This window comes from Pristis pectinata, chromosome 10, assembly GCF_009764475.1.
Source record: "Pristis pectinata isolate sPriPec2 chromosome 10, sPriPec2.1.pri, whole genome shotgun sequence".
NCBI lineage: Eukaryota > Metazoa > Chordata > Chondrichthyes > Rhinopristiformes > Pristidae > Pristis > Pristis pectinata.
The window spans coordinates 76,978,560-76,995,387 of NC_067414.1; the positions used below are offsets into that span (position 1 = coordinate 76,978,560).

At 39.1% G+C, this 16,828-nt stretch overlaps 1 protein-coding gene across 1 annotated transcript in view; it reads right to left on the minus strand.

Annotated features, from left to right (window-relative positions):
- The window catches only part of sntg2 (syntrophin, gamma 2), a 226,240-nt gene that overhangs the window by 14,789 nt on the left and 194,623 nt on the right, over window positions 1-16,828 (minus strand). The gene's annotated exons all lie outside the window — the stretch shown is intronic.

The window sequence follows — 16,828 nt, forward strand, 5'->3', positions numbered from 1 at the left end:
GGAGGTCAAATTCTGTCAGGGCAGATAGAGTAAATGACAGGGACATAAGGAGTGTTGATGTACAGAGAAACTTAGGAGTGCAAGTCCACAGCTCCCTGAACATGGCAGCGCAGGTGGATTATTTAATGAAAAAGGCATTTGGTACGCTTGTCTTCACAGGCAGAGGCATAGAGTATTAGAGTTGGGACGCCATGTTGCAGTTGTACAGCACAGAGTACGCTACAGGAAGGATGTGCTAGCAATAGAGAGAGTGCAGAAGAAATTCACCAAGATGTTGCTTGGAATGGAGGTCTGTTGTGATAAGGAGAGATTCGATAGGCTGGGTTTGTTCTCACTGGAATGTAGGGGGCTGAGGGGTGATCAAATAGAGGTTTATAAATTTAAACGATGCATAGAATGGATAGATAGAATCTAGAACTACAGGGCAGAGGTTTAAGATGAGAGGGGAGACATTTAAAGGAGAACTGAGTGGTAAATTTGTCACAGAGATGTTGGTGAGTATCTGGAATGAGCTGCTAGAGAAGGTAATGGGGGCACATACCATTACAATATTTAAAAGGCATTTGGACAGGTACTTAGAGAGGAAAGGCATAGGAACAAATGAGCTTAAAATGGGCAATTGTGACCAGTGTAGACGGGTATCACAGTTGGCGTGGATAAGTTGGGCTTTCGGCCCATTTCTTTGCTGTATGATTCTATGCATTCCTCCTAGCCACAGTGGAGAATTTTTGACAACAAAACCAGCCTGCTCTAGTCAATTGGGGTCCATCAGTGGAAAAGGCATCTTCCCATGTGAGTGCACATGTGCTTTCATACCTTGGAAGTATAACTTACATCTTTACATGTCTGAAAAATCTGTCAGAGATTTTTGAGGTTCTTACTATCAGAATAGGTAAGTAGGAATCAGTGCATGTGGTGTATTTGGAGTTTTCTGAAGGCCTTCGATAATGTCCCACATGAGGTTATAATACACAAATAGAGCAGGTGGAATTGGGATAATGTCATAGATTGGCTAATATTCAGAAAACAGAGTGTAGAAACAAAAGGACCATTTTGGTTTGGAGGCTCTGACCTTGGACTGCCCTTGGGATCAGTGCTGTGCCCCCAGCTGTTTATCATCTGGAATAATGATTTGCATGAGATGAGACCCAAGTTTGAAAATGTTATAAAGCTGGATGGCATTGTGATTCGTGATGCAGAGGGTTCTCAGGGGTATATGGATGGGTGATGTGGATGAGCACACAGGAGATGGAATATAATTTGGAAAGAGGTGAGGTCATTCACTTTGGTAGAAGGTAATAGAAAAGTGGTGTTTTTTGGCTGGTGAGAGATTGAAGGGCATTGAAGGGCAAAAGTGCTGAGAGCTTGAAGGACATTAGTGATCAGAGAAACCTGATCATCCTTGTACAAGATTCACTGAAAGTTATCGTGCAGGGACAATAAACAATTCAGAAGGAAAATAGTACATTGGCCTTTTCTCACAAAAGAATACAAGGATAAAGACATCATACAATCCAGGGAGAGTAAGAGAATTCAGGAGATTGATGCCTATGATGGTGGGTTTGACATATAAGTACAGAAATAGGAGCTGGAATAGGCCAGTTTGCTCTTGATGAATGGCTGATCTCCTGAGGTAGTAGATCAGCCATTTGTCAAGTTCACAGCTGATCTACCTCAGCACAATTTTTCCTCACTATCCTGATATTCCTTGATTCCTAAAGAGATTGCTCAGATTGGGCGCATACTCTCTCATTTTAGAAGAATCAGAGATGGGCTCAGTGAAACATACAAAATTGTCAAGGCAGTTGACAAGCTAGAGGCAGAGATGATTTTTGTCCTGGATAGAGCATCAAGAACTAGAGGTCACAAACTCAGGATAAGGAACCGACCATTCAGAATCGAGATGAGAAGAAATTTCTTCACCCATAGTGTAGTAAAGTTACAGAATTTATGGAGCTCCTGAGTAAATCTTAATGAATTCACCGAGAAATTTTAGACTAAGGAATAGACTAGTGCTCATAAAAATCTGAAAATTGTACAAATTATTCATTAGTTGACTCTTATGTCACAAATGTTAACATACATGTTGAAGTTTTAAACCCAGGCTACTGTCCAATGCTACTGCAAATTTAACACTTAGGGAAGAAATAAATGAAACATTTTCACTTACATGATAATTCTCAGCTGTATTCAATCTGAAACTATATTACTTTTATAAATTAGAATGATGAAGGAAGCGAACAATGCTCAAAAGTTGATTGGAAGAGTCCTTGAAGAACAATCTGTCCAATTCATTTCTGTTGCATTCATTATACATTAAAGAATCTGCAGGTATTCACTGTAGACCAGAATTTATTCTTTCATCAGAAGAACCAAGGGAAAGCAAACATGAAAACACATTCATTTCCTTTGTTATTTCTGCCGCCCAAGTCCTAAAGCTTAGCAGTTTGATATCTATCTTATGCCAATCGCAAATGGTTTTCAGTGATACTATGCACACTTGGAGCAATTTTACAGCTTTTAAGTTAATGACATGTACCTTATTCCACAGATGTCAAAGTTCTGTTGAAAGTTAAATCTTTCGTTTCTGATAAAACAATGAATGAGAATCAGACTTCATATTTTTTGACATGTTGCGCTATTTTGAAATCCAACACTTTAATTGTGAAGCAACACACAAAGTGCTGGAGGAACTCTGCAGGTCAGGCAGCAGCTATGAAGGGAAATGTACAGTCAATATTCACCCTTCATCTGGACTTAATTGTAAATGAATGTATAGGACCTAAAGCCAATTAAAAAAAAACATTTTGAACTGTCCCTTTTGTTGTGCTTGTTAAGAACTAGGTTGAGAAGGAAACTGAGAAACACAGAAATAAATTAAAACAGGTTTTTTAAAATTCTTAACAGTAACATTGCCTGGCAGTGAATATGACAATAAGGTTGGCACCACTGGAATTCTTGGTTTGGAAAAGGCTAGTGAGCAAGAGATAATCTGAAGTATTTGTACCAAGGAAGAGATCCGTCAAAAGCATGCCAAAATGTATTATTTAAATAGTTTTAACAATTAACGTGATTGTTTTGGTTTGGGCAAATTTTTATCCCATAAGACATTGTCAAGAAATTATATTCAGAGCAAAGAGATGTGCAATACCTTTTCCATCTGACAGCCAGGAGAACAGTTTAAACTGATAGTACAGCAGGGTACATACTTTACAATGTGTGATGTAGTGGAATTAATTTTATGTTCTGCACTCAAATTGATGAAGTAAGCTAATATATGTTTACTGCATCCGTGTAACACCCAAGTTTAAAATTAGTCATTTGTATGAAAAGAATCAACATACTTTGCATTTATAACAATATGATGCATTCAGCAACATAATAGAGAGAGAAATTCATCTTGTTTTGTATCTCTGGTCAAAAGTTCATCGACCAAAAGCATAAAATATGAAATGACCAACATAGGAATTCACCAATAGAACCTACATTTACAATGTGAATAGGTGATTTCTCTTGTGCAGCTTTCCATAGTCAGATGGTGAGAAGATCATTTTGTTTCAGAAGTTATTTGATTGCTTGTAGCTTTACCCATCCTGCCAATATTCAAAGTCCTTCTCCTTTTTATCTATTAAGGATTTAATTAAAATAGTAACAACTATTCTATGGGAAATATTGTTAATTATGAGGGAGAAAGTCCTGTTTTTGTTTATTTCAACAAAAAATTCTCCAATTAATCTCTGCATCTATATTATCCATTTTTTCAGCAGTTAATAAAGCTGAATTGTACCAGATCTAAATATTGCTTCCTGATAACACAATTTTTGCAAGAAAATTGTGTACCTACAAGTGAATGGGCCAGAATTTTAACACATCTCCAGCTGTGAACATGGTAGACCTCAGGATGCCAGGAGAGTTGAGCACACTCATTCAATACCAAGAACAGAAGAGTGCTGCTCAGCGCTCTCGGCATACTGAAGCTGGCCAGTAGCGGTCTACATCACTAGTCTGAAAATGCCATCTAATGCCATAAGACAGTTTCCTTTTGGCATCTGTCTAATGCCTGGGTCAGGCTTCTTTACATTTTAAACCAGTGTTTAAGTGGACCATAAGGCATTAAAACACGAAAAGAATCCTTTCAGCATACTCTGTCAACCCTGATCATCAAGCATCCATTGACACCAATCCTGTTTCTCTGCTTGCATCCCCACTAACTCCCTCCCCCCACCACCCATTCTCCTGTCATTCGCCTACACTGGGGACAATTTACAGGAGCTAATTAACCCACCAACAGCACACCTTTGGCATGAGGAGGAGACGAAGATGGTTACAAGGAAAATCAGCAAATTCCACACAGACAATAACCAAGGTCAGGATCAAACCCTTTTGCTGGAATTGTGAGGCAGCATCACTATCTGGTGCACCAATCTGTCACCCCATTGGAGGCTATTATTCAAAAGGTAGATTAAATTACTCATACTTGCCTTATTTTAGTCCACAAAAGAGCAGGAGTGTTCATCCCAGCTCCACAGTTAATACCAAGCATTGCCACTCACCACTTACTAACACTGTCTTGTAGACCCTCGCGAGATATGAGGGTTGACTATCACATCATTGGTCATGGACAAGTTCAGATGAGTGGGTAATTCCCCTGGCTTCATTTAATTCCTATCAATTCTGGATGGCAAGTTGATGGGAAGCAGTGTAAAGTTGTGTGGCTCAAAGATCTTCTGCCATACTATCTACACAGCAGTATTAGCTTTTGGTTCTGCCTTACAGGGGCTTTTGTGACTGAGGCGGGAATCTTAAACTTTCCATGTAGGATCTCATGGGTAAAAACATCATGTATGATATAATATTTCCAAACATGCAATAATAGAGAAAAGTTGAACATCAATAAAGAAAAGACAAGTTAACTTTTCCTATACCAGATCTGTTCCTTCTTCTGTGCTCTCTTTTCAGAAGTTAATGCAAAAACTGTTCGTAAGCTTAGCATCTCTATGTTATTATTATTGCTTCCAAATCTATTACTCTTATTCCATGTGAGGCTTTTCACATTATGGCAAATCTAGCAAAAAGCTAGAAATGAAATAGTAGAACTCAACTGACTTCAATAGTGAATTGTCTTGATACATGTTATGGTTTTGTACTTATTCACCAACAATTTATATCAGACATTGACATGAATATTCCAATAGGGTTAATGAATCTTTTTGTCTCTTTCTCTTCCTCCCTCATCCTGGCTCTGGTGCTGCCATCCTACTTCTCTCCACCTTCCAGATCCCATTGGCTACCCCTCTGAGGTTTGGGTATTTGTAGCAGCCATACTACAGCCAAACGAGTTTTGGTAGGGTGGGATTCCTGCCAATCTCCAGTAAACTGCATCAGAAGGATAGCAGTGGAGAATTCTTGGTAATCGCTGAATTTCAATACACAAATCAGAGAAAAGGACAGAATATGGAAAGAGAAAATCAGACCAAGGCATCAAGACAGATTTATAGGACTAATATTACAATAACAAAGATACTCCTGAGGAGCTTTAGTGTGGTTAAAAATGATTTGTTTGAAAACTATGTGAGCTGATAACTGTAAAAAATAAATGGTCAGACACAATGCCAGGAATTTTCTCGAGCTGCTGGCAGTTTGGGAATTAATGAGCTGTGGATTCTTCACATTTTCAAGTGAAACACTGTAGTACATCATCAAATCTCTATGTTTCATTGAATAAATAATAGTTTAGGCTTGTGTTTTACAGAGTAGGGTGATTCTCACTTCACCGTTTAGTCTTGAGTTATTCAGTTTCAGCAGGGATAACATTTGAGACTTGCTATCAATTAACTTCTAGCTTGTCAGTCCAGTTCAGTTCTGTAGGGCACTGCACTGTTGGAGGTGTCATCTTTCAGAAGGAACATTAAACAAACACTCCAGATGCATTCATAGATGGATGTATAAGATACATTGGCACCATTTTGAAACAGAGCAGGAAAATTCTCCTGGCCAATATTTATCACTCAACCAATGTTGTAAAAACATGTTAACTAGTTCTTATAATGTGTTTTTTTTTTGGGTCCTTGATGTGTGCAGATTGGTTTCCCAGATTACAACCATGACCAGAATTTGATAGTGGCTAACTGGCTGTAAAACTTTCCAAGATAGCCTGATAAATTAATGTCATTTTTATTCTTGGGCATGTGTTTACACATTAATTCTCCATCTCCATTCGCACTCTGACATCTCCGTCCTTGGCCTCTTATAGTGTTCCAAAAAAGTCCATTGTAAGCTCGATGAATGGCATTTCATCTTCTGACAAGGCACAAATCAGTCCTTGGGACTCGACATTAAATTCAGCAATAACTAGCTTTTCCAGTTTCTATCTCAGGACTAGTCAGTTCTGATGGAAGCTTATCCATCTGGAATAGTATCTCAATTTTCCTCTCTCCACAGATGCCGCCTGACCTACTGGGTAGTTCCAGCAATGTTTTTTATTGCAGATTTCCAGCACCTTCAGTGTCCAGTATTGCACAGCTCCGACTTTTTATTCACTCTCTCCTCTATCTTCAGTCATCTCCTTCTATCTACCTCACCTCTAGACAGGTAATTTATAATTTATAAGCCTTCACTTGGTCTCCAGACTATCACTGAAGTGACATTCCCCTTGTTCCCTCCACCCCTCCAACTTCTCTGCAACTTAAAACATGATTCATTTTGAACTTTTCCTAGCTCTGACACATTGAATGTATATCCATCATCCACTTCCTTTAATTTTAATTTTAAAGCACATATAACCAACAGCAGAATTTCTGATGTTCTGATCATACATATCATGCCATATGTTGTGAAGAAGATTCTTGTAGACTAGACTTTGGTGGTAATCTCAATGTTGAAAACGATAATGAAAATATTTTTAAAAATTAAATATATACACTTGGACAAAATTCTATACTATGATATAGACTATTTATGTCATTCTTCCTGGGGAAAGTTTGAGAAAGACTTTTTTCAAAGAGAATCCTCTAAACAGTTGGGGAGAAGAAAATGGTGTACAAGAAATTTTCTATAAATCATTTATTTTTTGAAATTGGAATAATTTTATGCAACCTAGTTGAGCTTGCTGAAAAGTTTGTCTATTTCAGGTTAATGTGTTATAAAATCTATTGATTACTTGGAGAATGAGTTAATTGGACCAACTCAACTTGACAAGGCAAGCAGGTAAAATGAATAAATCCCCTTTCTGGTGCTGGTGTGCCAAATAGGCTCCATTGGAAACCCCAAGCAGGAAAAGATCCTATGATATCAACTGGACCCTGTCCTCTTATTTCCATCACGTTCATGAGGCTCAGATGGAAAATCTCCTGCGTTTACCTCACCAGGTTGTTGTATGCTTCCAGTTGGCTGGAGAATAATTAGGTGAACACAATTTGTAGTTCTGTGAGGGAAGTCGCAATCGCTGTTTTCCCAAAATTCCAGGAGGCACAAGTGAAAACTCCCTACCTACAGGTCACTCTCTCCTTTCTGCAGACACACCATGCTTCCTTTTGTCCTTAAATGGTGGAAAGAGAACGTGTGGCACTGATAGAGGATAGAGGACTATTAATGGTGTACTGTGATCAGCTTTGCCAGATTTTTAGGTAGGTTCCAAGATCAGTTGACACTGAGGTCCAGTTCTACTTGAGCAGACTTGATAGAAACGAATAAATCTTTTGTGGCACTATATTTTCCAACAAAACACTAGCTTCATACAGTCTTGGGATGAGTACGTCACAGATATAAGAGGCATGGGGCAAGATGCTGGCTGCTTCCATTATGGTGCCATGACTCTCTTGCACTATATCATGAAGCCACCTTGCTTGATACTTAATATTTTGGTCAATGTTCTTGAATATTTGCAGGAAGTTAGTCAGCTGTCTCACCACACACTTAGAATCTACAAGGCTGTCTATTTTGCATGAGCCTTGATGAAGCAACTCTGCTGTCCTGGGAACGTGAGGGACACATTACCACTGCCATTATTCACCACTTCTCTCCCCTCAGAGACAAATCTCTGCCCCTCAGCTGCCTAGCTGCCCAATAGACAGTTGCCCCACTCCCCCACCCACCCACACTCTTCCCCATCAACTAAATTTGGCTGCATGTAGCATGTGAGATACTTCATTTTTAGCTTAAACTGTAGTTTGAATTTAAAGAAATCATATTTCCACATTTTCCAACAACATAATCTCTTCTGCACTCACCTCCCCTCCCCTCCGGTCCCCACCCAGCCTGACTTCTTTCCTGATTAGCAGCTGCTTCTTGGGCATTCCTATGGGATTGAGGATACTTGCTTCCATTATGGTTTTCATGTTTGGAGTAACAGTTGAGGTCAATGAGAGAAGCTCAGACCGTTCCGCAGCTGGGCCAGGAGGTGCCTAATGAGTGGGCAATTCGTGAGGCGGTGTGCTGCTGCCATGGTTCATGCAGAGCTTTTGTGTGCCCCTGATGCATGCACTCGAGATTTTCAATACCATCCTAAATGTTCCTTCTCCACTTTGAATGGTCATGAGCCGGGGATTCCCAGGAGTCAGTGGGGATGCTGCATTTCTTCATGAGACTTTGAACATATCTTTGAATCTTTTCCTCAGTCTATCCAGCTAACTGTTACCTTGACAGAGCTGGAAACAGAGTGGCTGCTTCAGGAGTTTAGTGTCAGGCTTGCAAACTAGGTCACCTGTACAAAGGAGCTGCCCTGGGATGTTGTCTTGGCAGAGGGTTCACTTAGTCTTCTGGTGGACTTGGAGGCTTTTGTCAAAATATCATTGGTGGTATTCTTCCAGTGCCTTAAGCTGTCCACTGTATGCAGTCCAGAACTCAGGCTGGGCAGGGAGAACTGCTGCCTGGAGTTTTTATGCCAAGCTTGAGGTCTCGATCTTCAAGTACCCTCTTCTTCAATCAGTCAAGGCTGTGCATGCGCATTGGAAGCAGTGGTGAATTTCATCACTGATGTCTGAGTGGTGTCTCCTGAGATATGCAAGTGGTCTGTGTTTTCCAGGCTTTCATCATGAATGCTTATTGTTGGAGAGTGGTTTTGTACAGCAGGGACATGTTGATTTGGCGGAGAACCTTTGTCCTGAGGTTGTTGGGCGTAAGGTCCATCCTTCAATGGATAAGACAATGATAGCTTGAAGCTTGGCCCTCTCTCTCACACAATTGCATGCCTCACACTGGTATCAGGCTATTAGCACCAAGCCAGATGCTGAAACTCAGCTGATATCAGAACTATAGGTTCCAAGAGAATATAGATCGCACGCAACCTTTGCACTGTAAAAGATAGATTGCTTCACTGCAGATCAGAGACAAGGTAGAAATCAAGGGAGGATAATGGCACAGTGATGATTAATTTGACAATCATTGTCTTGGCCTGACACTCACTGAGCTATGAATAATATGCATCTTGAATCGTACAGTATCTGCTTAATTCCTGGATCAATCACTTTGACAGGCTTTCACACGTAGTCTGGTGTTGGCCAAAATCTGAAGTCATGTAACAAAAGGTAGCTTTCATCTGATGTCCAGCTATTTCAAAAACACACTAATGGTATCCACAATCATGTAAAAGAACCAAATAGAAAACATTTCCCAAATGGAAAACACTTTCCAAATTGACACAAGGTAAAACATCTGATTTCATCAGACTTAAAATTTTTTTGTCAGCTTTGAGATTTTACAGAATATCTCTTTTGGTACTTTCCTCATGTTTCTAAAGTTAGAGTCAGCTATGGTCCTATTAATTTTGGATCTGGATTTCAAGGTATCTGATAAGTAACAGCTAACTGGTGCTCAATAACAATGCAACATATTTATAATTTTTGCTATAAGTTTAGGAATGGTGGGCTAGATTTTGTCCTGATATTAAATCTGTTTCAGATTTCTTTTTTGATAGCTGCAATTATAGCCCTATTTTATTCTGATTCAATGTGAAGTCCACTGAAAGTTGCAGTGGGATCAGTAAATCTGAAACCAATTTAAAAATTGAATACATGGCCATACCTCAGAAGTACATTACATCAATAGCTGTCAAGCATTTTGAGACACCCTGCAGTCTTTCTTAAAACCAACAACAGCTAACTGATCCAAGAAGTTGGCTCATACAGTTTGGGGTTGGCATAGACTGAAGTGGAGTATTACTGCATCAACATTTCTCAGACTCCTACTTGAACCATCTGGGCAACTTACAGCTTTTTTAGTGTTCTGAAAAAGAAAATGCTGTCATGCACACTTTCAACATTAACAGCAGCCACTGGAAGACCAAATCTCTGTGTACTCTGTCTTTTTTTGATGGATTTCACTACTTCTGTCTTTCCTGGAAAGTACAGTGTGAGACACATCTTGTGGTATAATTCTAGGTTTATCACCCATGCTTTGAATTCTACAGTCAACCATCTGACATTAATCGTGTTATATAATTGCAGACTTAGGTGAAGGAATATAAAATTCATGTGCTTGCCAGCACAGGAATAATGAAGAATCTAGATTTTAATAACAAAATCAAATAAGATAAGGTAAAGGTAACTAAGTTATCACACAATGCTAAATGCTTCTGAGAAATATGCTCTCATGTGCATTGGTGTTTTTGCTTCACTGCCCCTGCCTGTGCTTCAGTGATCTGCCCTTATATGCTGCTTCAGGTTTGCAGGTGACTTGCAAGTAAATCGGTAGAGGCTGCGACAGTCAGCTTCAGCTATAATATGCAACTAAATTAACAGCAAAACAAACCATAAAATTTCACATTTAAGTCTGCCTAACAACACCTACTTATAGCAAGAATGAGGTCTGTTTCCTGGTTTTGCAACCAAGTATTCTTCCCCTGCTCCTTTAATGGAGGCTTGGAGTGCACCACTGCACTATCTGGAGAGCAGGTAGACATCAATTTTAGAAACAGCATCAGCTACAACCAAAATGTCTGTGAAATACTGCTTCATTGGAAAAGTGTGATTTGAAATGGAAGTTTTGCACATAAATCTACACTTAATAAACTGATTTAAAGACTGCATGCTATATCAGATAGGAAGCAAGCCAAAGAAAGGGACAGATCCATAATTTTCCAGCTCCTGAAAGAACATTCGAAAGTAATATGATTAGTCTCCTTGGCAAGAAAGTCCACCTCATTGTGACCAAGAAAAAATAATTCTTGATAAAACAGTGGAAATGAACCAAATGCACTTTCTGCAGGAACATGTTGACCATAAAATCCCCCTATCTCTCATTTTTAAGTGTCCTACTTGCCAGATGTTCTTTACCTGTTAACAATCTCTTGCAATCAACCTTTGCAAGTTCCTGCCAAATGCCATCAAAATTATCCTTCGCCCAATTTAGGACTTTAACTTGCGGGCCAGTCCTATATTTTTCCATAATTATTTTAAAACTAATAGAATTATGGTCACTAGTCCAATATTCACCCACTGACATTTCAGTCACCTGCCCAGCCTCATTTCCCAAGAAGAGATTGAGTATCACCCACTCTATAGCAGGGCCATCTATACGTTGCTTGAGAAAACTTTCCAGGACACACTTAACAAATTCTGCCCCATCTATTCCCTTAGCACTACGGCAGTCCCAGTCAATATAAGGGAAGTTCAAATCACCTGCTATTATAACCCCATTATTCCTATAACTATCTACAATCTCCCTGTATACTTGCTCCTCTAATTCCCACTGACTATTGCGGGGCCTATAGTACAAGATACAATTTCATAGGATTTATTATCTTAGATATCAATTCATAAAAATATCAGAACATAAGAAATAGAAGCCAGAGTGGGTCATTTGTGTCTGGTCCACCATTCTAAAAGATCATGGCTGACCTTCAGCCTCACTCTCACTTTCCTGCACTTATTCCATATCTCCCGATTCAATATCAAAAAGCTTCAGATCATATTACCACCCATGATAAGTCTGCTTTACATTTCTTTCAAACTCCTAATTGACATTTAGAGTTTGGACGTTTCATTAAGCTTTTGTTTTATTTTTTGTTTCCAAAAATTCTCACAAAAGAGGTCGGCAATGATTATCTTACTTTATTACATGATTTCTATCTTAAGTACTTAAGTTAGATTACAAAATATAGATAGTGTCATTACTATAACCGAAGTTTAATCTTAGATAAAGGTTGTGGCACCTTCTGAAAATGTACTCTTTTACTTTAACAAATATTCTGTTGCTGAAATATGCGGCTGAATGTTGAACAAAGTTGAGGCATTCCTCTGTGAATTCTTTCATCTAGGTTAGGTTAAAGGAAAAAGAAGATTGTCAGGCCAGGTAGGAGCAAGATACTGAATACCCTGTTCATATGCTCTTACTTTAACACAGGCAAAAGTAACCCGCAAAGTTTTGTGTTTGAACTAAATAAAAGGTTAAACCAAGTCTGTTTTTTGTTATGATTACGTTCAAACATCTTTTTGGTCTTTGCAAATGTTAACTAATATGCTTCAATTTTCAGGCATTTTCTACTTTTAATTCTGATCTCTCAATTGGATAGCTCCCAAAGTCACCACTTGCATGAGAGGTAATTGATTGAAACATATATGACACATCAAAAGAATAATTAAATTACTTCATGTTGAGTGAACCACATGTATTAAGCACCTCCATATGCAGTATGATAGAGAAGGAAAACAAATGCTGACAACCAGGATGAGTTTTTATGGCAGATAAAAATCCCAAAAGAATGAATGCAGGAAGGAGAGAAAACTACCGACATGCGCCATTCCACCCTAATGCCACAGGCAATTTCTGTTCTTAATTGATCTAATTTATTACCATAGGTACATGACATGCTGAGAAAGAACATGATTTGTAGTTAATGTGGTCTATGAATCATGATTCCACAGCTGACTGCAACATCAGACATGCTAATGTGGGGAAAAGTACAGCTTCTAAGTTATGTGCATGGTTTTTGAACATCTTTGCAAATCATCAACTTTAATTATTCTTTCATGGGCAAACAGTAGTTAAAAAGCTTGTTTTTACAGAAGTCTCTGTAGAATAATGTAAATCATAGGATTTTATTTATCTGCTATAGATTTCTTTTATCTTGTCTGCTTGGCATGTTCTATCATTCTACCCTTCCAATGTTCCTTGGTGTTTATGCTTAACGGTTTCCTGGTGACACCCTGACATTGAATTTAAATATTTCTGTCTTTCAAAATCATGGAGACAAACTTTAATATTCATCAGTCTAGTTTTGATGCTAAATGATCTCGAGGGTAGAAATGCACACCAGCTATGTAACATCTGACACCAGAGTGAAGCAGGAAATCTTACTCTTTGGAGACAGTTTCAGGTCTACATACACTCTACATATACCAGAGCTAGTATACTAGCTTAGCATCCATGCAAAGTCAAAGGATCTGCATTTCAGTGCCACCTGTATTGCGTGAACATTTTGTGAGTTTATCACAAGTGACTGAGGACCATATCAGTGTGTCACTCCCCATCTTTAATGTTGGTGTGAAGTGGTCTAGAACTGCAGTTGTACGAGTGACTCAGGCCTTGATATATTGTACGTGTAACAGGTATTAGGAAATGCTAGACAGCACAGTCATGATATAATGCTGTGGACTAGCTCTGTAGTTATAGTCATTTCTAATACGATACCAGAGTGTAGTAGGAAATCTTACTCTTCCGAGACAGTTTAGGTCTATGCAATCTGCATATACTACATCAGTTTAGCCTAAATACTAAAACAAACAGCTTTCTGTCAGAGCTATTTTAAACTAAATGCTCCTGAGAAACACCTTGGAAAATTTTACTTTCGGAAAGGTACGAAGTAAATCCAAATTGTTGTTCTTACCATCCAAATGCATCTTATACAATTGTACAGAAACGTTTTCAGGAGAATATTGCAGCAGACAGACATTTTAATTTGAATGTTTTGCATTATCTTTTTACATTATCACCACTGACCTTCACAGCAAACTTGGGGATGAATGAACACACTAACACTGGAAACTAAAGAGACTATTGCCTCTGAACATACAATGCTACTCCAGGCTAAGAACATATGAAAATGGATCACAATTTGAATGATTCAGTCTCGGTAAGTGCCAAGATGCTGCCTGTCTATCATGTAGGTGGATGGACACTGAAATAGCAGCATGGGAGCAGTGTTAGTTAAATGTTGCAGTGAGAAAATTAAAGGTTGCAGTAACATGGCATCATTGCTGGTTAAATGTGCAGTAACAAAACTACTTCCAATTAAAACATTCAAATGACACTTTCTTATTATTACTTTTCTTATTTAACCTAATGTTACCGTGAAAGAAAATACTTCTGACCAGACATTTATACCAAAGATGGATTGCTTTAATAAATCTTTGTTCAAGCTATTGGCTAATGTTGTTTTTAGCCCCTTGGGAATAGTTTTCTCAGAAATTCTATACAATCACAAAAAGTGTTGTTTGCATTATGACCAGTGATTAAATTAAAGAATTGAGAAAACAAAAACGCATTTTCTGCATTACTCCCAAAAATCCAATGAAATGTTTACTCTGTACTGGATAACACCAAATAAAGTCAATGTTGTCCATTTTGGCATGAATATTATTTTATTAGCGATGCTTTAAGAATATAATTCTCTTATGTTTATTATAATTGATTTTTTCCATAGCACAATCTGAAAAAGTAGTAATCAGAGTTAAAACAATGACTTGTTGGTGAGATTGAACTTCAAGAATTCTACTGTCTCTTCATATTCCCTGGATACTTTTCATTTATGCAACAAAAAATGTGATACTTTTGAAATTCACACTATACCAACAGGGATGGGAAAAGACATAAGCTGCTAAGTGTTATCATCCATTCTGTGCGGTGACACTGAGGAGTGAATGCACACGCCAGGAAGGTCAGAATGGAAATCATTTTTAAGATTTCATTTTTGGTAAGGTAGAAAATTAATGGATTTTGAGCAGCAAAAATACAAGCTTCAGGCTTTCTTTATACTGGTGCTGATCTTTTTTGATCATTCTCTTCACTCGCAGATACTTTGTATGCATTTAGCACACATTGGGAGATAAAGGATGAACTTAGAGCAAGAAGTGTATAGAAGGATGCAAAATCAAAGAACTGCTATAAATATGCTTCTCTTAATCTGGTGAAAGAGCATGGAAACAGGCCCTTCAGCCCACCAAGTCTTTGCCACCCATCAACCAGCCATTTACACTAGTTCTACACAAATCCCATTTTATTCTCCCCACATTCTCATCAACTCACCCAGATTCTATCATTCATCTACACACTTGGGGCAATTTACAGTAGGGCCAAGCAACCTACTAACTCGCATGTGGAAGTAAACTGGAGCACCTGCGGGAAACCCACGCCAGAATGTGCAAACTCCACACAGACAGCACCCAATGTCTAGATCGAACCCGGGTCTCCAGCATTGTGAGACAGTAGCTCCACCAGCTGCGCCACTGTACTGCCCTTGCATGACCATGCCAATCTGTCAGAGTTATTTTAGATTCTATATGCCAGGTAAACATTGTGCTGAATCAAAGTGCATTTAAATAATTAAACTCATTAAAACAAATGTTTCTCTAACTAAGGTGAATAAAAGGTAGATTTTGACACCTGCAGATGATTCAGCACCTTTGGTATTGGTATTGGTTTATTATTGTCACTCGTACCGAGGTACAGTGAAATACTTGTCTTGCATACCGGTCATACAGATCAATTCATTACGTAGTGCATTGAAGTAGTACACAGTGCATTGAGGTAGTACAGGGTAAAAAACAATAACAGAATACAGAGTAAAGTGTCACAGCTACAGAGGAAGTGCAGTGCAGGTAGCAAGGTCATAACAAGGTAGATTGTGAGGTCAAGAGTCCATCTCATTGTATAAGGGAGCCGTTCAATAGTCTTATCACAGTGGCGGTATGTGCCCTCAGGCTTCTACATCTTCTGCCTGACAGGATAGGGGAGAAGAGAGAATAACCTGGGTGGGTGGGGTCTTTGATTATGCTGGCTGCTTCACCAAGGCAGTGAGCGGTATAGCAAGTCTATGGAGGGGAGGCTGGTGTCCATGATGTGCTGGGCTGTGTCCACAACTCCCTGCATTTTCTTGCAGTCCCAGGCAGAGCAATTGCCATACCAAGCTGTGATGCATCCAGATAGGATGCTTTCTATGATGCATCGATAAAAATTGGTGAGTGTCAAAGGGGACATGCCAAATTTTTTTAGCCTCCTGAGGAAGTAGAGGCGTTGGTGAGCTTTCTTGGCCATGGTGTCTACGTGGTTGGACCTGGACAGGCTATTGGTGATGTTCACTCCTAGGAACTTGAAACTTTCAACCCTTTCGACTTTGGCACCATTTTTGTAGACAGGTGCATGTACACTGTCCCCTTTCCTGAAGTCAATGACCAGCTCTTTTGTTTTGCTGACATTGAGGGAAAGGTTGCTGTTGTTGTCATGACACTATGTCACTGAGCTCTCTATCTCCTTCCTATACTCCGACTCATCGTCATTTGAGATACAGCCCACTATGGTGGTATCATCTGCAAACGTAGATGGAGTTAGAGCAGAATCTGGCCACATAGTCATGACTATATAGGAAATAGAGTAGGGGGCTTAGGATGCAGCCTTGTGGGGCACCAGTGTTGAGAATAATCATGGTGGAGGTGTTGCTGTTTATCCTCACTGATTGAGGTCTGTTGGTCAGAAAGTCAAGGATCCAATTGCAGAGGGAGGTGTTGAGTCCCAGGTCTCAGAGTTTGGTGATGAGTTTGGTTGGAATTATAGTATTGAAGGCAGAGCTGTAGTCAATAAACAATAGTCTAACATAGGTGTCTTTACTGTCCAGATG